Source organism: Capra hircus, chromosome 17, assembly GCF_001704415.2.
Source record: "Capra hircus breed San Clemente chromosome 17, ASM170441v1, whole genome shotgun sequence".
NCBI lineage: Eukaryota > Metazoa > Chordata > Mammalia > Artiodactyla > Bovidae > Capra > Capra hircus.
The window spans coordinates 9,579,592-9,594,787 of NC_030824.1; the positions used below are offsets into that span (position 1 = coordinate 9,579,592).

Genomic DNA, 15,196 nt, shown 5'->3' on the forward strand with positions numbered 1-15,196 from the left:
GGTTGAGAAGATCCCCTAGAGAAGAGAACAGCTACCCACTCTAGTATTCTGGCCTGAAGAAGTCCATGGACTGTATAGTCCATGGGGTTGCAAAGAGTTGGACATGACTGAGTGACTTTCACTTTCAAGCCATATATACCATTTTGTACATTTTAAAAATTAAAAAAAAATGTTTTGGTCGTGCTATGTGGCATGTGGGATCTACTTCCCTGACCAGGGGTTGAACCTGTGCCCCTTGCATTGGGAGCATGGAAGTCTTAACCACTGTACTGCCAGAGAAGTGCCTGGTATGTTTTTTTAAAAAAATATAAAGATTATGTCTGTTGGGGGTTATACCAAGACTATCAGTGTGGGGCTGCTTCACCTTCCCGGGTATGAAATATTTTTGTTGCCGTTGTTCAGTTGCTAAGTTGTGTCCAACTCTTTGTGACCCTATGGACTGCAGGCACTCCAGGCTCTTCTGTCCTCCACTACTTCCCAGAGTTTGCTCAGATTCATGTCCACTGTGTCAGGGATGCTGTCTAACCATCTCCTCTTCTGCCACCCCCTTCTCCTTTTGCCTTCACTCTTTCCCAGCAGCAGGGTCTTTCCCAATGAGTCAGCCCTTCTCAGGTATGCCACAGTTTACTTAAATGCCCCCCCGGTGTTGGGTATGTAGGTTGTTTCCAGTTTGTCATCATGAAAAGCATTGTCATGACGATAGTCTCTGTTATTGTTCAGTCACTAAGTTGTGTGAAACTCTTTGCGACCCCGTGGACTGCAGCACACCAGGTTTTTCTGTCCTTCATGTCCCGGAGTTCACTCAAACTCATGTCCATTGAGTCGATGACGCCATCCAACCATCTCATCCTCTGTCATCCCGTTCTCCTCCTGCCCTCAATCTTGCCCAGCATCAGGGTCTTTTCCAGTGAGTCAGCTCTTCGCATCAGGTGGCCAAAGTATCAGGGCTTCAGCATCTCTGTAATCTCTGTACATTCATCTATTTGTTTCTTTAGGTTAAATTTCTTAAGAGACTCTCAGGGGTCAGAATTGTAGGTGCATATAGTTTTTAAGGTTTTGGACACTTTAGTGCTAGATCACCCTCCAGCAAGGCTGTGTCATGTACATTGCTGGGTACCAGTCGGCTAATCTGATCGCCAGCCTGCTTCCTGAAAAACGGCCCCTCACCATTTCCACAGCACTTTTCACTGCCTTGCCTGCTTGGCCAAATGGGATTGCTGGAGAGAACCAGCCTCTTCCTTTTTTCAAGCCTTCCGGATATCTGTCGTGTCATGTTAGTATTACGTAAGTGTGATCTTGAGAAATTTCCTTGGAGGAGAGATGCTCCCAGATGTTGGAGCAAGTACTGGGGAGGGGAGGGAGAGACACTTGGGGGCACTGGGAGGTTAGTCATGTGGCATGTCCCCCTTCCCACCCGTTCGCTTCCCTTGACTCCCGTGGAGGTAACCTTGTTCAACCTCTTTCCACCGCACACACATAACAGAAACAAGCGTCCTCTCTGTAGTATGCATCTCGCAGCTCTTTTATAGACTTGTCATATACTGTTTTGTAATTTGGGGGACATTTTTCTATCTCTCCAGCTGGCCTGTAGCATGGAAGGGTAGAATCATACTCCTTTCAGTATCCGCAATATCTAGCAGAAGGTAATGATAAAACAAAAAATAAGATGAGGATAATAATAACAATAGCAACAGCTAATGTGCTGAGCATTTGCTATGTGCCAGGGGCTTCCCTGGTGGCTCAGTGGTAAAGAATCTGTCTGCAACGCAGGAGACACAGGAGACCTGGGTTCGATCCCTAGGTCGGGAAGATCCCCTGGAGAAGGAAATGGCAACCCACTCCAGTATTCTTGCCTGGGAGAATTCCCTTGGACAGAAGAGCCTGACAGGCTACAATCGATGGGGTCACAAAGGGTTGGACAAGACTGAACGACTATCGTATCATATCAGGAGCTTCCCAGGTGGCTCAGCTGGTAAAGAATCTACCTGCAATACAGGAGAGCCGGGTTCGATCCCTGGGTCAGGAAGATCCCCTGGAGAAGGGCATGGCAACCCACTCCAGTATTCTTGCCTGGAGAATTCCATGGGCAGAGGGGCCTGATGGGCTACAGTCCATGGGGTCGCAGAGTTGGATACAACTGAGCAACTAACACTTTCGCTTTCAGGCACTTCATAGACTGTATCGAGCCACATATTTTATCTCATTGAATTATTCCCTTAAACATATGTCGTAGGTATTACTATTGTCCCATTTTACAGATGAGGATGCTAAGGCTCAGAGAGATGAAGTGACTTGCTCAGGGTCACACAGCCACTGAGTGGAAGAGGTGGGACCCAAGACCAATTCCTTTTCAGTCATTCTTCCAGGTACTTGGTGAGTATCTAAGTCACTTCATGAGGAGCCAGCTTTCCCTTTGTGTATGTGTGTGCTCAGTTGTGTCTGACTCTTTGCAACCCCATGGACTGTAGCCTGCCAGGCTCCTCTGTCCATAGGATTTTCCAGGCAAGAATATTGGAGTGGGTTGCCATTTCCTACTCCAAACTTTCCCTTTGCTCCCTCCCTAATACTGGCTGATGAATGGAAGATACCGACAGATATCTGTTCTCAGCAGAAGTGAGGAATCTGGTTTATTTATTTTAAGAGGAAAGCCAGACCAGGGTTTGAGAGGGTCTTCTTGGAGGTGTGCTTTGAAAGACCTAACAGGATACAGTTCTGCCTCTCCTGACCTCCCCACTTTCAGTCAGAGTGCCTGGGATCCCTCCATTATGGATTCACTCTTAAAGAAACAAAAAACAAAAAAACTTGGAGCTTAAAGCTTCTTGTGAAAATGTGGATTCTCCCAGCAAATGTCAGTCCCCTCCATCCTTCTTGCCTTAGTGGGCGTCAGGACAGCTGAACTTCTTTCTCAAGCTGCTCTTCCTCACTCAACTCTTCTTTCCACTTGTCCAAATTTAACCAGCTTAAAATCTCACTCCTCAGGCGAGTTTCCTGGCCTCTCCTAGCTTGTTCTGCTCTCTCCCGTAGCCAGCAACTCTGGTATTGATCATCCTGGGTGATGATCTAGCCCCAGTTCTTCTAAAACTGTTCAAAGCTAGCTGTATCTTGAAGACATGGGGCCCCTTGCAGAATCCCATGAACTACTGTCATATCCCATTTACAACTATACATGCAATTTCAGGTGGTCAGACACCCTCTTTCTGAGATTTTAGTAAAATAAAAGATACAAATATTAAACATTTTAAGAATAACTCACTGCATGTGTTCTAAGCCAGGCTCCTCTGTCCATGAGGATTCTCCAGGCAAGACTACTGTAATGGGTTGCCGTTCCTTTCTCCAGGGGATCTTCCCAACCCAGGGATCACGCCTGCATCTCTTATGTCTTCTGCACTGGCAGGTGGGTTCTTACCACTAGTGTCACCTGGGAAGTCCACATGCAGAACCGACAAAATATCGAAGTGGTCTGGGCCCTGAGAACTCAGAGACACTCAAGACTGAACTGTGTTCTTGAACCATCCAGTCTGCTGGGAGAATTGCTTATAATGTATGCTGGACCCAGGGAGTAGGCTGTATTTCACGAGCTCATATGACGAACTAACATATGGTTAGTCTTCAATAAGTGTTATTTATTTGTTATAGGCAGGAGGAGAAGGGAACGACAGAAGATGAGATGGTTGGATGGCTTCACCAACTCCTTGGACATGAGTTTGAGCAGGCTCCAGGAGTTGGTGATGGACAGGGAAGCCTGGAGTGCTGGGGTCCATGGGGTCACAAACAGTCAGACACAACTGAGCAACTGAACTGATTTGTTACAGACCAGGAGCATATTCTGGAGGGGGCCTGGGAGTGCAAAGATTCTGCCTTCTTTCTTATTTTCTTGTCGTTAGACCATGCTTCTGAATTTCCTGGAGTGACTGGGGCTCCCAACCCCCACCTACAAGAGATGCAGTTGCTAAAGGTATTGGGGCAGGGCAGTTAGGTAAATCTAGCATACCTGGAGGATGGATTCAGGGCAGATAATGCTATTGAAGTGCTGGAAATAAAAGAGAAAATCAAACCTATGTTTGCCTTAAATTGCATCAACTTAAGTATACTTGCATAGAAGGAAACATTATGTCACTACTGGAAATGAAAATGCAATATTTTTTTCTGATGCACTTTAAAATAAATATATAACATTTAAACCTTAAAAAAAGATGTGTCTATAGGCCACCTAACATGACCCTTTTCACCTCAGCACAGCATGTATCGCGCCCTTTGGAAAACGCCTCTCTCCAACAATAATCATCATCACTATAGTAACAATAATAAGCAAAAATGATACACATGGGGTTTTCTATATGCCAGGCACGCTAAGGGATTTACATACATTAGTTAATGACAGCTATATGAAGAGATACTGTTACAATCTCCACCTTACTCATGGGAACACTGAGACACAGAGAGGTTGAGTAACTTCCTCCAGGCCACGCAATTTGTATGTGGTAAAGCCAGATTGGAGCTGAGCTAACTTTACCCTAAAACCTGGCCTTTTAACCATTTCATTATACTGTCTCTGCTGTTGCTCCTTCTTCCAGCACCAGTAGTAGTTTGAGATTGGATGTTTAACTGCAGTCCTTGAGGAAAAAATGAGCCTAGTTAAGCACCCAGCACACAGTAGGTGCTTAATAAATGGTAACTGCTATTTTTTTTTAGCGTATATAACATTCATCCACATTCATTAGCTCAGTGAAATGTCCTAGCCACATTTGCAGGTAGGTGGGAAGTGTCTTGCAGTCCCATCTTACAGTTGGTGAAACTGAGGTTCAGAACATTCAAGTGACCTACCCAGGGTCACACAGCTGGTGAGTGGGGGGAGCCGAGGATCAGGCTCATAGCACCAGAAGGCAAGTCCAAGTTTCTTTCCCCTAGAAGTGCTTTGCCTGATAACACCGAATCGACTGGTTAATAAGTAATACTTGTTGATTTGTTTTAAAAGTTTATCTTGTCAAGTCCTGCAGCATCTCTCCTGTACTTAGCCGTATTTTCTCCAAAGGGCTAATGGGCTTTCCTAAGATTTGTCCCTTTTGTGGGGGACAGGATCTCCCAGGGCACAAAGCAACTGTGAGAGGAACCCAGCAATTCTCTCTCCCTCGTGAGCCCTTTCTCTTTTTCTTGCTCGCTAGTCTCTCTGCTCCGCCTACTTGTTTTGTCTTTGACTTATCTATCCCCTGTGGTGAGTTGTGCTCCTGGAAAGCTGCCCTGTGACATTTCTTCTCTTTTGTGGTCCCGATGATGGCATTTCCCTGGAGGCTCGTAGAAAAAAGAAGGAGGGAGTGAATAAAGCATGTCGTGCCCTGCCAGTGCCATCCAGCGACAGAGCTGGATGGTTGGGCTGAGGCTCTGAGCATGAATCTTCTCTCTTGTAGGACCTCCTTCTGTGTGCACTCATGTACAGTCGTGTGTGCACATGCACACCTGCACACACTTGTATACTGTATTGTTTAGAACAGGCAGTGATATGACTGAAGTCCTGGGTCCTCTGGTCAAGAGGGGGCTCAGATGTGATTCCTGAGGCTGATTTGCCATGGGTTTCTTATTGTAGGGTCCTCCAGCAAACTTGCTGTATGGGTTTCCTATAGCTGCTGTAACAAATATCAACAAACTTGGTGGCTCAAAACAGCACGGATTTATTGTCTTACAGTTTTGGAGGTCAGAGTGCTAAAATCAAGGTGTTGTCAGGGCTGTGCTCCATCTGGAAGCTCTCAAGGAGAATCTGCTTCCTTGCCTTTTCTAGCTTCTAGAGGCTTCCCTCATTCCTTGCTTTGTGGCCCCTTCCTCTATCTTTTGGAGAAGGAAATGGCAACCCACTCCAGTATTCTTAGGAGCCTGGTGGGCTGCCATCTGTGGGGTCATACAGAATCGGACACGACTGAAGCAACTTAGCAGCAGCAGCAGCCTCCATCTTCAAGACCAATAACACAGCTCTCTCTCTCTCTCTTCCTCCCTCCCTCTGTTTCTCTTTATTTCTGTCTCCCTCTCCTCCTTCCCTCTGCCTCCATCTCCCTCTCTCTCCCCACCCCTCTCAACCGTCTACTCCATTATCACCTCTCCTCTCTATTCCTCCTGCCTCCCTTTCCCCTTATAACACCGTAGTGATTACACCGGGTCCACCAGATAACTCAGGGTAATCTCTTTATCTCAAGATCCTTAATCACACCTGCTAAGTGCCATTTGCCACATATGGTAACATGTTCACCACTTCTGAGGATTAGCATGTGGACGTTTTTGAGGGCTGTTATTCTGCCCTACTCGCCAAGTGAAATGGGAACATTTGCTCTTTCTGGACAAACTCAGCACCATTTCTCCGGGAGACAGAAGAGCACATGGCCCCGAGGCTGACTGTTCAGATCCACATCCTGCCCTCCCCATCTCTTTCTAGCTGTCTTACCTTAGGCACAGCACCTGGGCTCTCTGTGTCCAGTTTCTTCATCTCTAAGATGGGCAACCTCATTTTGCTGTTACAAGTCATGAATATTGCTGGGGTGATGAAACATGATAGCTGGTGAATCATACGCACATAAAAAAATGGAAGCAGCAATTTTAACTAGGATGTCATATAGCATAATAGTTATAAACCCCAGTCCAAATCCCAGTGGTACCATTTATGAACTAAAGGGCTAGTTGTTTTAGGCCACCGAGTCTCAGTTTTCTCATTTTTTAAAATGGAAGTAAAACAATTGCCATCTTAACACACAGGATTGTTGTGAGGATGACGTAACAGCGTGATCGTACGAGTCACCCAGCACACGGTGGGTAGCTCTTGTGACAGTCGCCACCACCTTCCCCACTGTTTGTCTATTCTGGAGGTGATGGAGAGTCTCAATGGACTGCCTCTGACCTCAGCAGCACAAGGACAGGCCAGGACAGCTTGCTGAATCCAGGGCCCTGAGAAATCCCTTTGCAGTGCTCCATCCTCAAGAGGATCAGAGCCTGGCTGGGCTTAGTTAGCCTTGGGGTGTCTGGTGTCCAGGCATCTCCCTGCTGCAGAGCTGCCAGAGCTTACAGCCGCAGCTGGTTCTCTGAATGAAGAGTTCTCTCCAGAAGCTCTCAGAATGGAAGAGGGGTTTGAAGATGGTGACCAAGGAGGTAGGGAGGGTGGAGGCAAAATCTGAGAAGGCAGAGCTGGTTCCTAGATGGCATGGTCACCGGGAAAGGTGCAGAACTCTGGTTTCAACCATATTATTATTTTTTAATTTTGCTGCAAAGCTCTGTTCAATGAAGGCTTGGGCAGATGCCCAGTATGCAAAACACTTAAAAGTGCAACTGCTCAGGTTGAAAGCAGGGGTAGAGGGGGGTGGTGGAACGCAGGCCTCACTTACACTCTAATAGGGGCCTCTTGAGAGGGGTCCAGTTTGAGTAAAAACTAGCAGGGTAGCAAAAACAGAGGCCCTGGAATCAGACAGACCCAGGATTTGCATTTCTGCCTGTGCCACTTCTTGGCTGTGTGAGCTTTGGGGCTTTACTTCACCTGAGTCTCAGTTTCATCAGCTGAAAATGGGACAATAATAGCACCCACCTCGTAGTTATAAAGATTGGAGTTAGCACCCGTAAAGTGCTTAATACAGGTGGCAGATGTCTAGACATGTAGCAGGTGGTAGCTATTTTCGTTCCCTAAGGGTGATCTGAATTCATGACAGACCTTCCCAGAACATGTGCCTAATGCCAGGGAAGCTGCGAGGTGGGGGGAGATGGGTAGACATTCCTTGGAACTGGGAGCCAAAAGACCTGGAAATTATTTGGATTCTGATTCCACCATCAGCATCCTATGTGGGTTTCTTGAATCAGTCTTCAGATGTCTACTGAGACATATACCTGATGCTCTAGACCCTGGAACACACGCCTTGGCATCTGAAAGGCCGGAGGTCCAGACTCAACTCTGCTGCTTTCTATCTTTTTGGCTGTGGGCAAGCCACTGTCTCCCTCTGTTCCTCAGTCTCTCCATGTGCAAAATGAGGGCATTGAACCTGTGTCATAGGATCTTTCTAGAAAAGATTCAATGAAGTTCTGCCAAAGAATTGTAGAATGCATTTGAACTTGACTCTGAGAGAGGCATCCTGAAGCATGGGCTTTGGAATTACACAACCCTGGATTTCAATCCTATGTCTGACATTTCTGGTGTAACGTTATGCAGGAGACTTAACTTCTTGAGTCTCAGTTTCCTCAACTATAAAATGGGAGTAATAATAGTTCCCTCAAAAGGTCACGGTAAAGATTCAAGGAAATGACACATGTAAAGTCCTTGGCCAAAGGGCTTGTGTGTATTTGGTTCTCAATAAAATGACAGCTGCCATCATCCTCGCCACCACCATCATCACCGTCATCATGATCATCGATAAAGTGAAGCTCTAAATGGTCTCTAAGATCCTGACATTTTAAGCCCTACTTTCCAAGGAGGGGATTAGGTGACGAATGTGGTAGCTCACTCTGGGCCCTCTCAGTGGGACTGTCTAGAGGAAGGTCCCCAGTAAAGAGGGTTCTAATTCACTTTGCTGAGAAGTTCTAAACAGATCCTGGTCTATTTGAGATTTCCTGTCCTTTCCTCCCAACAAGCAGGAATAAGACCCATTGAGATCTGGAATGTTTGAAGCTATGGGAATCAACTTCTCTCTTTTTTAAAGAGTTATATATTTTAATTTTTTTTTTTTTTTGCTGTGCTGGGTCTTCTGTGCTCCACACGGGCTTTCTCTAGTTGTAGAGAGTGGGGGCTGCTCTTTAGTTGTGGTATGCGGGCTTCTCATTGCGTAGCTTCTCTTGTTGCATCACACAGGCTCCGCACATGGGCTTCAGTAATTGTGATGCATGGGCTTAGTTGCCCCACGGCATGTGGAATCTTCCTGGACCAGGGATTGAACCTGTGTCCCCTACATTGACAGGCAGATTCTTATCCACTGTACTACCAGGAAAGTTCAGTCAATTTCTCTTTATGTATTTCTCCTTTTAATGATTTTGTTTTCTTGTCTGTATAGTGATTTCACTTCAGAATATGAATCTGGGTCTTTGGGGTTTAGGTCTTTGGCCATGGCTCAATTGTCTGATTTAGACCTTTTATAGTCTCCCAACTTCATCCCACTCAAACCATGAACTGAAAGGTGAGGCTGGCATATACCATTCTGGACTGGCTGTCGACTCCTTTCTCCTTCTGTCAAGACATTTGAATCACAGGACAGCTTATGGATCATGGGCTTATAGCAGCCCACAACTTGGATGTTCTTATTGTTGCTTTTTAACTTCTTGCATAGTCATATGCTCATTTTGTGCAGATAAGACTTGGAGATGTTAAGTGACTTTTCCAAGGTTGTATGGGGGCTCGACTTGGTTCCAGAAACCTGTCAAGTGCTTATTCAACTAAACCATCCTGCCCCATAGAAATTTCCATTTCCTAAGCCTCATCTTCCTGCCCTGATTTTCAAGGCACCTGAGGTATAGGTCAGAAATCTGCAGTAGTGTGGGTGAGGACAGGTCAGCTAGGCTGATTTGGTGGGGAGGAGCCACTTGGAGACTCCCACACTGGGGTCAAACTCTTTTCTGAGCAAGCAGTGAAAGTCTGGGGGCGTATGAAAAGGGGCTGTAAAGTTACAGCTTGTTTGCTTCGAGAGTGAACGACAAGATTAGAACAAGTGTGTGGTAGGTAGGCTGCCACTGACTTCACTGTGTGATGTCGAGAAGTCCCGTTCCCCGCCCCCCCACCTCCACCTCCCCTGGACTCTCCCCCTTTTCTGCTCTAACCATCCAATTACTTAACTTCGCAGCCTGAGGGTTCGCTTCCCGCCCATCCCCTCCGCCGCCGCATTTTAGCGCTGTCCGCGGTGCTGATCGCCAGTCTCCCGATTGCCATTTCCACCAGCTAGCATCTCTGGTGCGCCCAATCTCATCTCCCGGGCTCCCACCCCTCTTTCTCCAGGTACCTCACACATAAATCACGGCGTGGGGAAGGCAGGCTTGACTCCCCCTGCTCCGGGAAACTGCTGCCCCCTCCCTTGCTCACACCGGGTTTTGCAGCAGTGGTGGCAGCCGCCACTGATTCCCGCACCAGGGAAGCAATTGATTCGTCTACTGCCAGCAGCCCCGGAGTTGCCTACGCGGACGACAGAAAGAGAAAGAGACAGAAAGGGAGAGAGGACAGAGAGAGAAAGAGAGAGAGATTCACAGAGTGAAAACCTTCATCCATGTGGAGGGCAGGCTGAGGGAGCCACAGTCTTTACCTTGCCGACTGACTGGTCTGAGTTTTCTCCTCTTCCGGCAGTGGTATTTCTTTTCATCTTGGATCTGTGTGATTTAGGGATAGTTGCTGTGTGTGTGTGTGTGTGTGTGTGTGTGTGTGCGCATGTGCATGCGTGTGTGTGTGTGTGTGTGTGTGTGTGCAGTTGCTTTGATTTTATTTTGGGAAGAGTAGGAAAGTCAAATGAACAATTTTCTTTCAGGCACCTCCGCTGAGCTTTCAAACCAAGTCATCCAGAGTTAGCATCTTCCCACCCATCAGGGAAGAGAGGAGTTGGCAAGAATTTGGCTCGCCCATTCCCCCTGCAATCCTCTGGTGTCTTGGTAAGTGATATTCTTCTCAATTGTGTAAATGGGCTAGGGGTATTGGAGTCCCAGTTGCAACGAGGTGTGTACATGCCCTGGTGGGATAGAGGTTAGGTGGGAGGGAAAGGGTGTTGAGGAATGACCACATTTATTTGCCCACATTCTGCAGTGTTTGATTGCCTAAGCAGCACCCCAAAGCCAAATGAGATTTCGGCTCACTGCCCAGGGTGGGGGTAAAATATGCTCATGTTTTAGGCAATGCAATCAAAATTGTGGCTTCTGCCCAATTTGTCCTCTCCCTTGCAACAGAAGCTTCTGAAAGTAGCCAGCAGTTCTCTGAGTGAATTAACCCTTTGTGGTACTGGCCAGCCTGTCATGAACAGTCTCTGGGTATTCTGATCTAGTGGGTGGGCACCTTGACTCTGGATGAGAGAGGATCACTTATAGCTGGATGGTTAACCCTTGCCTAGGGTAACGTAGGCATGCCAAGTGAAGCTTGCATAGGAGCGGGTGCAGATTGTACCATCTTCCAGGGACAGCTGAGTAATTAATTGTGGTAATTTTGTGCAAGCTTGCCTGTTCACAGTTTCCTGAGATGAGAGATCTAGGAGACATGAAGGGATCACATTTTTCTTGGAATGAATGGTCAGGCAGGTCAGAGGGGAGCAGCCAGCTGTCTGCTGAGCAGACAAGGTTTTATTTTCACAGGTGGCATAACCTGTAAGTGATTACACAGAGGGTGCACCAAGCCCAGGGGATTTCATCCTTGAGCCTGTCTCAGAGTAGGGAAAGGGGTGAATAAGGTTTGTTCAGCTTCTGGGGAAGGGTTCCAGGCTCCAGCTTCAGATCTGTTCCAGGACAGACCATACCCTGCTCTAGTTTCTTTATTCTGATGGGATCAGCCTCACCAACCTGTTAGTGAGTGGGAGGGGGAGGTCCCTTGTAACTGAATCCAGAACTCACATTTAATTTTAAATGCCTTTGCGGCTAATCTGTGACCCATCAAAAGGGGATTTGCTTTGCTTCCTGGTTTGATTATATCTACCTTTCTGGAAATGAATGTCCTTATTTTTAGCATCTTCACTATTATCTCAGGGGCCACCCCCTCCCCGAGGATTTCCTCTTCCAGTTCTTATTCTTGGAGGTGGGAGGAATAAAACATCAGCCCCCAAGACTGGCAAGCGTAAGCACGGCCCACTCAATCACTTTCCCCAGCCCCAGAGCCAAGTGGGGACACCAAAATCCCAAGGCATATGACTGCTCAGGGAGGACATGACATGTGAGGCAGTGGGGAGGGATGCTTGGTGGTTAGTCCCAAAGAGCTGGTCCTCAAAAATCCCAGATTTTCCTTGCTGGGTGACCTTGGGGAGGAAGTTGCCTTTGTCTCCTCCTTGGGAAGCCTAAGTGTGAATGATGAATGTGGGGAAATTTGGAGCCACAGTCAAATAAGGAGCCACAGATTGGCCCATGGGTGATATTTAAAATTTTGAACTTTGGCACTAACTGGTCAGCCTGGACCACGGCTGGGGCCCTGGAGTGGGGGATCTCAGGGGTCTCCTGCTGTGCTGAGTGTGAACTCTTTAATTGCTGGATTACAGGGAGGTTTAGGGGGCTGGGGCAATATAACCAGCCAATGCAATATGACCATCCAGTGTAGGAGTATATATATATATTGGTTTTATATATATACTGGGAGTTGATTTGCAATGTTACATTAGTTTCAAGGGTACAGCAAAGTGATTCAGTTAAACATACATATGATAACCACTGATTCAGCCATGCAGGGCAGGCCAGCCCACCTGAGGTAGCTGGAACTCGGCCATCCACCCATGGGTGCTTTGTGAACATCTACTCGCCGCCTCCCATCCTTATTTCCTTGGGGGTGGTTAAGATCCGAGAGGCTGCCCTCCCTACCCCCTCATCACACTTGAATTGGTGCATTGTGGTGCACCAGTGTAAGGGAAACAGAAGCTTCTGGAAAGAGCTTTGGAGTTGGATCAGGAGACCTGGGTCCCAGCCCCAGCTCTGCTTCCCCTTTCTGGGCCTCAGTTTCCCCCTCTGTGCTATGAAGTAGCTGGTCTAGGTGGCCCCAAGGCCGCTTCCATCTCTGAGACTCTGTAACCATGTGGTGAGTACTGAGTATGTGTATTTGTGCTTGTGCGCATTCATGCTTCTAGGAAGGGTTAGCCCTGTGTTTGGGAATTTATCAGATGTGTTGAGCAGGTTTTGTTTGGGTGAATCAGGATGGAGACTGGCTCTTATAAGAACTTTCCTAGGTTCCTAGAATCCTGTGCTCAGCTGGAGAGGGGTCTTTGGTGGCTTCAGTTGCATAGACATCCAGATCTGGCAGCGCTTGAAAGCCCTCTAGAGACTTATCCCAGAAAGACACCAAGGATCCCTTTGAGAACCTCCACTCTGGAAAGATGCCTATGCCCTGTAGCCCCCCTGAGCACCTCGAGTTCAGAACCTCTGATCTAGTCATCAGGGGGGCCAGGAAGGGCAAACAGCTTGCCCAAGACCAAACAGTGAGTCATGCACAGCAACACACAAAGACAAGGCACCTGCCTTCATTCCTGGCACCAGCAGCTGCCGCTCCCCTGACCCAACCGGGGTGCGGGGGGAGGACCTTCAGCAGCTCCTTTCCCATTTTCTGTCCTGTGAAGTGATCAGGAAGCATAGCTGTGGGGACAAATGCGGACGTTTCCTTTCTCAGTGGTGGGAGGGAGGCGGTGGCCAGAGACCCTGCAGTCCGAAACGGTGGCCTGGGAGGGAGGCGGTGGCCAGAGACCCTGCAGTCCGAAACGGTGGCCTGGGAGGTCGGCCTCCCCGCTTGCTGTGCCTTTTGTTCTCTTGCAGCCTGTGCGCATCCTGGCTGCCTATCTAAGGCTGTGGGTCTGGTCACAGTGGCTGCTCTGGGGGTCTATTTGTAAGCTGAGATGTTTGCTCTGTATTTAACCCTCTCTCTCCGTCTCTCTGTGGGTCATAGAGAATCTGACACTTTCTAATAAAAACCACCATGACATATGGGCTTATCTTCTGCTCTTTATCCCCTTCAAGTTGGGAGCTGGTCATGAATGCAGACAGATCAGGAGTTGATGTAAAGGCGATGAGAAGCAAACAGCATGGTTTATTTCTGTTAAGCACTGTGGCTGTAACCTGGGATAAAAATAAATCCGGGACCCAGTAGTAGTGGGCTGGAGTGATGAGCTTAAATTATTCAGCTGCCACCCAGGATGGAGATCCTTGATGTGCTAGAAGAGTGAAGGAGGTACCACAAAAATAGCCACCTCTCCTTCCTGTTCCCCACCCCTGTCTGTTTCTTTAACCAGCCTTTTTAGCCTCTAGGGGCTGCAGTGTGAGATGCTGGGAGCAACCAGACCTGAGTTTGAATCCTGGCTCCAGTGCTTGGTTGCTGTGTGACTTCAGGAGAGACCCTAAACCTCTCTGAGCCTCATTTTCCTCAGGTGCACTAAGGGAGCACAGTGTGGTGGTAAAGAGCATAGGCTCTGGAAATAGAACTCCTGAGCTTAAATCCTGGTTCTAGCACTTTCTAGTTATATCATATCACCTCTCTGGGCTTCAGCTTCTCCATCTTTAAAGTGAGGATAATAAAGGAACTGTGAGCATTTTGAGTTAATGTTTGCAAACTGCTTCTCACTGAGCCTGGCAAGGAGTAAGTGTCCAATAAATGTGAGTGATGGGGATGCTGTTGGTGACGGTAGCAGTGAAGTCACCCCTGACCTAAATAAGACTGAGTTAGGATAGAGAAAGGTGACTCCTCTGTGCCAGGCATACAGCTCTGGGACCCAGGAGAAAGGGGACATGGTGTGGAGACAGGAGACTTCCAGTTCCACTTACTTGGTATGTGGTCTTTGTGCAGTTGCCGGGGGGTGGGGGTGGCAGACCTCAGTTTATTCACCCATGAAATGGGCATAATGACCACCTTTCTTTAAGTCATTGTGGCCCCAAGGAAACAGGGCAGTCGTGAGTGTGGTGGGCAGGCCCTGGAGGAAGGCATTCAGGAGGAGAAGCCCTCCTGACTACTCTGTGTCTTTTGTTCCTCCAAATCCTTAGGAGGCTTTTGCTGAATCATCTCTACTCAACAACTTGGAGCCCAAGGATTTTTCCTAGGAGACTTGAGCTTTCCCTCTCTTCCCTGCCTTGGTGCTTTCCCTGCCACGGTGGGTGTCCCTACATACAGCTCCCAAGATACTACAAGGCAAGATCCTTAGGGCCAAGGCTGCACCCCCTTCCTTTTTAGAGTCACAGTTAGCACGGCAGGTGCTCAGCAGTGGCTTGCATGAGTGAATGAATGAATGAAACCTTGATTGACTAGTGAACTGGTCAGTTTGGAGAGATGCCTTTAGCCTGTGGTTCAGCCAGTGACCTGCATGCAGTAGGTCCAAGTTAGCATTGGTTCATTATGATGAGTCATTGGTGAAGAGTAAAAAGGTTGGCTTTCATCTCAGATCTGCTACAGGCAAAGAACTGGCCTTTCTCTCCTGTCAAAGAGTTAGCTGACATTTATGCATATGTCATACATTTATTGAGTACTTACAGTATGCCTGGCACTATGGTGGGCATTGGCAAAAAATAATAGTAATAATAGGGACAAGGACACAGTCCCTTTGGG

General features: G+C 47.7%; 1 protein-coding gene across 6 annotated transcripts in view; it reads left to right on the forward strand.

Annotated features, from left to right (window-relative positions):
• The window catches only part of RPH3A (rabphilin 3A), a 275,247-nt gene that overhangs the window by 165,751 nt on the left and 94,300 nt on the right, over positions 1-15,196 (forward strand). For 2 of the 6 annotated variants that reach the window (XM_013970802.2, XM_013970803.2), the window contains exons 1-2: positions 9,791-10,284; positions 10,461-10,581. The gene's annotated coding sequence lies outside the window, so the exon portion shown is untranslated. Of the gene's footprint in view, positions 1-9,790; positions 10,285-10,460; positions 10,582-15,196 lie in introns of those variants that run through there. The other 4 variants (XM_013970800.2, XM_018061158.1, XM_005691547.3 and 1 more) reach the window with 3 other exon arrangements.